Source organism: Miscanthus floridulus, chromosome 1, assembly GCF_019320115.1.
Source record: "Miscanthus floridulus cultivar M001 chromosome 1, ASM1932011v1, whole genome shotgun sequence".
NCBI classification, from domain to species: Eukaryota; Viridiplantae; Streptophyta; class Magnoliopsida; order Poales; family Poaceae; genus Miscanthus; species Miscanthus floridulus.
Window position 1 is genome coordinate 165,002,611 of NC_089580.1, and position 8,119 is coordinate 165,010,729.

Here is an 8,119-nt window from a genome sequence, read left to right on the forward strand (position 1 = left end):
CCATGCGCAAGGCTCGGGGAAGGTTGGACTTACAAGGAGTGGCAAACGCACGGTCGTAGAACGATAGCTAAAATCCTAAGGAAGGGGTACGTGCAAATACAAGAGCAGTTTCGCTATCCTCTCTTCAGTCTCTAGTGACACTCGACCCTAGCAACCGCAAGGGGTCAAATCTTACTCGAGGGCTAGTAAAGGTATAAAACCTCTTTTTTCGAAATAGTCACTGCGTCGGACCTCTTCTTCACGCTAAGGCTAGTGGCAAGGTTTGTGGGAACAAATAACCAAGCCTGCCTGGTCAAACTACAAAAAACCCACGCCCCGACAGCTACGGTAACTTTGCTCACCATCATAATTGAGGTTTTCCTCTTATACACCTCGGGCCCTAAGGTCTTAACAAATGGAAGGGTTCGGATTGCATAAACCTTTTTTCTCGAAAGCAAAAAGGGAAGAAAGCAAGTTCAATCAAACGAAACGAAACTATAAATTTGTTTAAACAAAATGAAGTTGCAAATATATTTTCAAAATAGAATAGTGCCGACACTTATCCATAGGTTACAGATAAATGTCCATCAAACACATTCGACTAACCACCCCCTCCAGAGAGAACCATATCTTCAACTTTGCTCGCCAGGGTTTTAGCAAGAGGAGTCACCGTCGCTTCTTTTTTATCCAGCTCGAAGGGTTTATGGCTAGGTGTCGGGTCCATAAACCCGGGGTCCCTCAGGGATCGGCTTCTACGCCAAGGCTCAGCCCAAAAGTCTAAAAACAATAGGGTAGGGGGGCGGTCCAGCAACCGACCGGAAGGCCAAGCCCAAGAAGAGCAATGCCCGCTCGTTGGCTACTTCGGCCCACCTATCCGACCGGATCACTCGATTCAGGCTCCAGCCGACCTCCGATCAAAAGGCCTACCCCCAGCCCTACTTCTGACTTTGACCCCACGACCAGGGCTCGTGGGAACCCTGCTCACCGCTCTTCTTCGACCGGCGCACTTAGAGCCGACTGGAGCCATCCGACCAGGGGTGCCCCGTTTGGTAGGAACCAGAAGATGTGCTGAGAAAGGCAAGGCAAGGCTCACAAGTCAAAACCATTGTACCAGGGACCATACCCTGTATGAAACAGTACTCTACAGCCATCATGACATAAACAGTATGGTAGGCGCCGACATCTCCCCCTACAGTATTGTAGGGGCCGCTAAAACTCCCATACGGTAAGACCCCCCCCCCCCCCCCGTGTGTCTCTGGACATCGATCGCGGTATGGGCACTAGGATTTGCCGTATTGGGTGAACATAGTGCGACTCCTCACATGCCACTAGGCATCAAATAGTATTTGTAGGTATCGGCATCTATCCTTCCTAAAGAAGATAGCACGACCTCCCATGCGCATCTGACATTATACAACGACATCAACAGTGTTGGGGGCGCCTACCATTATCCAATCTTCATCAGCGTGGGCAGCAAGGCTTAAAAGACATCCGTACCCTCTCCCTCTCACCGGTAAAGCCATCCCCTTCATCTATAAAAGGGGATGCGCTCCCTCCAACAAAAGGGACCAAATGATCAAGGACCGATTCAAGGAGGCCAGAGTTCCTTAGATCGACATCGACACCTCACAACCACAGAACCACCAAGTTTCGACCGCAAGCACATGCTCGAACACCTAGCTCATAGCGAAGTTCCTATCACTCTTGGCACTTCTGGTCGGAGCCGACCGAACCTCTTGTACACCCCATCTTTCTCTCTCTCGTTTGTAACCCCACTGCAAACTTCGAGCACCTGGGCTCAGGAATAAAGTCATCGATCGACCCTAACTGGACGTAGGGCACATTGCCCGAACTAGTATAAATCCTATGTCATTGAATACTAGGCCACCTTCGATCACAACATACAGCAAAACTACAAATATTCACTAGCTGGTCACTTTCTGTATCGATAGTTGGCGCCATCTGTGAGGAAGATGTTGTATGTTTAACACTTTTTGGTCATCAGATGGCCCACCTTTCTACCACCCTCGTCCCGGCAGGCTCGGGCAATACGATTCGCTTCGGCTCATTGGAATTCCCCGCACTCTCGCCCACCGAGATGCGGGTTCCACCCATCTTCGCGCCATCCTAGGCTTTCCACTTCGGAAGCCTGAACTTCATCGCCGACCGGCTCGGTGTACTACACCTCTGTGAGGAGGCCCATGATCCGGCACCCATCGGAGGGACATCCTCCATCGACTCTGGGACACACGACTTCAACGGCGTGGCATCTACGCTTCATTTTGAGCAAACTCTCTACTCAAACCCTGTTGTAAGTAATATGCATACTACTACTCGCTCTTTATTTACTATCTCTCACCAATCACCTAGAGGAAATGTACCGCCCATGCCACAAACGCCATACGATCGGTTCCCATACGGCCTCGCATCCTCCATGGACGCATACGCTCGGGGGCTCCGAAGGATGCTGGCACCATCCCCCCTCATGTTTGAGTTCATGGGAATGGCGGGCTGCATTCCTGCCATTTCCCATGAATTCCTAGATGGTGATGGCGAGAGCGACGGTTCCAGCATCGGTGACGTGGCGCCCCGCCACTATCTGTCCCGGGAGTGCACTGTGGCGGACGCTCTGGGACAACCACCGATGGTTGCAGAGTTTGCACAAGCTAACACCCCTCTAGACCCACATGCGGGGGCCCTTGCATCTGTGCAAGCACACACTGAGGAATTACAACAACGACGGCAGAACCAGCCGCTGCCTACACCGGCGCCGTCAGTACATCCTGTTGCGCCCCATGCGCATGGCACAGCAGCCGGCGCCCGGGGTCACGCTTGTCAGGTCCAACACGACATCATGAACGAGGGGAACGATCTCCCTCAATTCACCTGGGCTGGCCAGAACATCGCTGCTGCGGCAATGCTTCTGTGTGGCGTTCTCGAGCCCGTCGACCCCCAGGAGCGAGCAGTCTACCGAAACCTCTAGGTTCTAGTAGAAGCCACCGCCATCCAATAGGTGGAAAGCTCCACATCGTGACTTTGACCCGTGCCCTCTCTCCCCACCGGGGGGACGAGGATGCACCAGACAGATCGCTCCATTTGCTCGCCGCCATAGCCGTCAGGCTTGGCTCGGGGTGCAGCAGCCGTGCCACGGTCCGACTAGGCGCCTGTTCCACACCGACCGCTGGTACACGAGCGGCCCGATCTGCACTAGGACGCTTGTAGCGTCATCAGCGGCCGGCATCGGGCACGATACAATAACGATGTCCGCCATACGACATCGAGCGACTGAAAGGTCCTTGTTTGGTTTTGGTAATTGAGTGACAACTTAGGTGGACTAATTGTGTTTATGTGAGATACACAGGTGATTAGTCCACAGGTACATGTGTGTGAGCAACATATGCCATGAAGCTGAAAATGGCTTCGAGATGTTGCAAAGCTCACACATGTGGTGATGAAGGAGCTTAAATGCACATGAGACATGACATTGAGTCATGTGATCAAAGGTGGAGAAGATCAAGACAAGGCTTGGCTTGATGGACCGGTTGCAAGTGTGAAGGGCAAGTCGAAGGCTTTGGAGTGATGGACCGCGTGGCGGTGAAGCTTGAGCAAGACTTGGCGCCAATGGACGATGGCAATGGTGAAGAGCAAGTAAAGTCAAGATCGATGAACCAATATGATCACGTGATGATATGAAGTGGATCATATCATTGTTGATCATGTTGGTGCATGTGTTGCATCGACATTAGAGGAGATGGAATGGAATGCGCAAGGCAAAGGTATAACCTAGGGCATTTCATTTCACCGGTCATAAGTGTGTAGAGAAGTTTATGACCAGGTTTAGGATAGATGGCCGTACTATCAAGAGGAGCAAACTTGTTTGCATATCGGTCATCTAGTGCCACTTGAGTGATCTAACTTTGCATCGTCGCTAGGATCGAGTGGCGTGGCAAGTTGAGTGGCTAACATCCTTTGGGAAATGATTGTGAAAAGCTAACACACATACACATGGTGGTGTAAACTTGGTAGTGTTGGCACATTTACAAAGGAGATGGAGTTGGAGTTGATGTGGATCAACTTGGTGAAGAAACTCCATTGGCGGAGTGTCCGCCCGTAGAGTGCGGACAGCCCGACGGTGCCACCGGCGCCCTACACAGAAAAGATAGAGTCTCACTGGGTGCATCGGACGCTGGCACTGGAAGTGATCGGAAGCTAGCAGGGCACGTCCGGTCAGGCTGACGCATGATGACACAGGAGCTGGAGTTTGACCGGACGCTGGGCTGCGTCTGATCACGTGTGACTGGACGCGTCCGATCAAGGTCGGTACCTTACTGTAAATGATCGGACACTGAGGGTCCAGCGTCCGGTCAGTTGAAGCTACTGCGTCCGGTCTGAAAATGATCGTTGAGATTGGAAGAATGTCGTTGAACACAGGTGACACGTTGCTATCATCGGGCGACCGAATACTGAGGTCCAGCGTCCGGTCAACATGACCAAAGCATCCGATCGGCCCAATTTTTGCCCAGTGAAGGGGTAACGGCTAGTTTACCCCTTGGGGCTATAAATAGAAGTGGCCTTTGGCCATGACTGGTGTTGAGAACCTTGGGGGACTTTGTGTCCATGCTTGAGAGTGCTTAGGAGCCCTCCATCTCACACATACTTGATAGTGATCATCCGATTGTGTGAGTGAGCGATTCTAGTGCGATTGCATCGAGTGGCACTAGGTGATCGAGTTGCAATCCGGTGGTGCTTGTTACTCTTGGAGGTTGCCACCTCCTAGACGGCTTGGTGGTGGTCTCCGTGGAAGCTCACAAGAAGCTTGTGCGGCACTCCGGAGAAGGGCTTGTGAGGGGCATTATGCTCGCCCCGCGGGAGCCACGAAGAGCAACTTTAGTAAAGCGTGTCATTGAGCTACCCTTACTTTCGGGGTAGGTTCTTGCGGCGCCCGACATGCGGGCTTGGCGGGTGATGCTAATTAGCCGCCGAACCACCAAGTGAGCGGTCGACACAATAGGGACTAGCGTGTTGGCAAACACGTGAACCTCAGGAGAAAAATCATCGTGTCAACCTTGTTCTTCCCGTTGGTTTGCATTCCCGTTACACAAGCTTGCAATTACTTTTACATACATTGAGCTTGTGTTGTTGCTTTAATAATTAGTTAGCTTATGTAGCTTGCTAATTATCTTCTTGCTTGTGTAGCATAGAAGTAGCTCCCTTACGTGGCTAATTTGGTTTGTGTAACCTTGTTAGTTACATTGCTTAGTTTGTGTAGCTAAGTAATTGCGCTCTCTAATTTGGCATTGGTTGCCTTGTTATTGAGCATTGCTAGTGAGCTTAGTTGGCTTTGTGCTTTTGCTTACTAGCATGTGTAGGAGCTCCCTTGTTGCTTAAAGTACTAGTGGCATAGGTTTGTGTGACCTTGCTCCTAGAATTAGTTAGGTGAGCTCTAGCTAGCCCGACACCTTTGTTGCTTGATTAGTATCTTTGCAAGGTGCTAGTAAACATAGATAGAGGAGTGTAGTCTTGGCTAGACCGATAGTTTTAATTCCACACTTATTTTGGTTAGCCAACGTGATTAAGTTTTAAAAAGGACTATTCACCCCCTCTAGTCGCCATCTCGACCCTTTCAGTGACACTGATCCTAGCCAAACCATCGAGGGAAGCGGTAAAGCGCGCCCCAAGTGCGGTCACCGGCCGGACGACCAGAGCCCTAGCCCTGAGGGCCTGGGGCCACGTGCCTTCAGCCGGCGTATCTAGAAAGCACCGTTCCCGTAGCGTTTCTGGCCTCCCTTCAACATCACCAAATACACTAGGGAGACCAACCCAGGCATTTGGCTCGAGGACTTTCGGCTTGCCTGTCGGGCCGGAGGAGTGGATGATGACTATTTCATCATTCAATACCTTCCTATTTGCGTGGGGGAACATGTTCGGGTATGGCTTGAATTCCTTCCACATGACAGCATCCATGACTAGATGGACCTCAAGAGGGTCTTTGTTGGGAATTTCCAGAGGACATACGTTCGCTCGAGAAACTCCTAGGACCTCAAGAGCTATCACCAAGAGCCCAATGAGTCCCTATGGGATTATATCCATAGGTTCTCCTAGTAATGCAACTCCCTCCCTGATATCATCGATGCAGACATCATCAGCGCATTCCTCTCTGGAATGAATTACGAGTCCTTGATCCACAAGCTTGGTTGCTTGAAACCCCATACCGCCTGTGACCTACTCGACGTCGTCACCAACCACGCCTCTAGTGAGGAGGTAGTCGGAGCGGTCTTTGGTAGAGGCCAGCATGAGGTCAAAGCCAAGCGCACAGACCCGGACGAAGGCCCCTCCACGCAGAGGGGCAAGAAAAACAAAAAAGATCAACGTCGGTCGGATAGCTCTGTGCTGATCGCCATGACCGATTGCATGGCCAAGCAGCTCCAACAGGGACTGCCTGACCACTTCAACAAACTCATGGACGGTCCGTGCACCAACCATGCCTACCCTGTCAACCACCTCTATAAGGAATGCGAGCTCCTCAAACACTTCCTCCAATAGGCCGGCGGGCCAAAGGAGGGAGATGACAAAGAGGCGGCAACCAAGAGGGGGGGCGGTAGGCAAGGACGAAGATGGCTTCCCAAACCCAATGAGTGCATCATGATCTTCGGTGGATCCGACGTCGTCTGGTCCAAGCGCCAGCACAAGATCCGCTATCAAGAGGCATGCGTCACCGAGATGGCTATCCCCTCCTTCCTCAGCTAGTCAGAATCGCCAATCACCTTCGATCAGAGGGACCATCCCTCCTACATCACAAGACCGGGACGCTACCCGCTCGTCGTCGACCCCATCGTCCGCAAGAAGCACCTCACTAAGGTGCTGATGGACGGGGGTAGCGCCCTCAACATCCTATACATCTACACCCTCGATGCCATGCGCATCCCCTGGTTGGAGCTCTGCCTGGCAGGCTCCCCCTTCCATGGGGTGATCATGGGAGATAGGCATACCTGCTCGGACAGATCGATCTACCCATCATGTTCGGCAATCGGGCCAACTTTCGCTTGGAGGACCTTACCTTCAAGGCCATGGACTTTCCGGGGTCCTACCACGCATCTTGGGGCGGCCATGCTACGCAAAATTCAAGGCAATTCCCAACTACACCTACCTCAAGATGAAGATGCTGGGACCGAATGGCGTCATCACCGTGAGTAGCGCCTTCTTGCACGCCTTCACGTGTGACCACGAGCACTACGAGCTCGCCACCACGGTCGTCAACTCATCCGAGCTCCTGCAGCTCGGGGAGTCATCTAACCCAGCACTCCTAGACTGCAACAAACCGACCTCCTCGACGGCCTTCCGCCCGCTCGAGGAAACCAAGGCGGTGGGTGTCAACCCCACCAACCTAGCTAAAACGGTGCGAATCGGGACCCAGCTCCTGGCCAAAATCTAGACGATTGAAGGATGAAGTGATCTGACCGAACGCCTATCGACTGAAGGACAACAATGACGACGCTCTCTCTGAACACCGTGGAATAACTATGTCGTTTCTTCTTTTCCTAAGTTTCAGTCTTACCTTTACTTAGCGAACGCTCCTATAAAAGCACCCCGACCCAAACACTTTTCGGCTCGGGGCGCTCGGGGGCTCCACTAGGAGGCTCTACTACCCCTATGTTTTTGTTTTTACCTTAAGTACTCTTTTACTTTCGTATGGAGAAACTCCTTCCTACCTGAACAAAAGGGCAGCTCGTTCCTTTGATTTACCTTACGTAACTTTGCTTTAGAACATTCTGACTAATCGCACCCCGCCTTTTCCTACGGTTACAGCCAGCTGAGCCTCACAGGCCATGCCCCGAGCTCCCAAGGTTGCAGCCTATGGAACAAATGGGTAGGTACGAGAAAGTGAGAAATTAAAAACAAAGTTATGCTACGGGAAAGCAAAGGAACAAAAGGGAACAAGCTTCCCCGAACAGAGTGACTCCATCACAGAAAATAAAACACCATTATAACTGTTAAGCACACAGAAACGTTTACATGGGGGCTCCCCCACAAACTTAAACTTTTTACGTTTACTAACTACTTATATTCTGCAAGCTATTAAACTGGTCTGGCGGCATCTGCTGACAGCGCGACCGACGAAGGCACAGGCTGCTCACTCCTC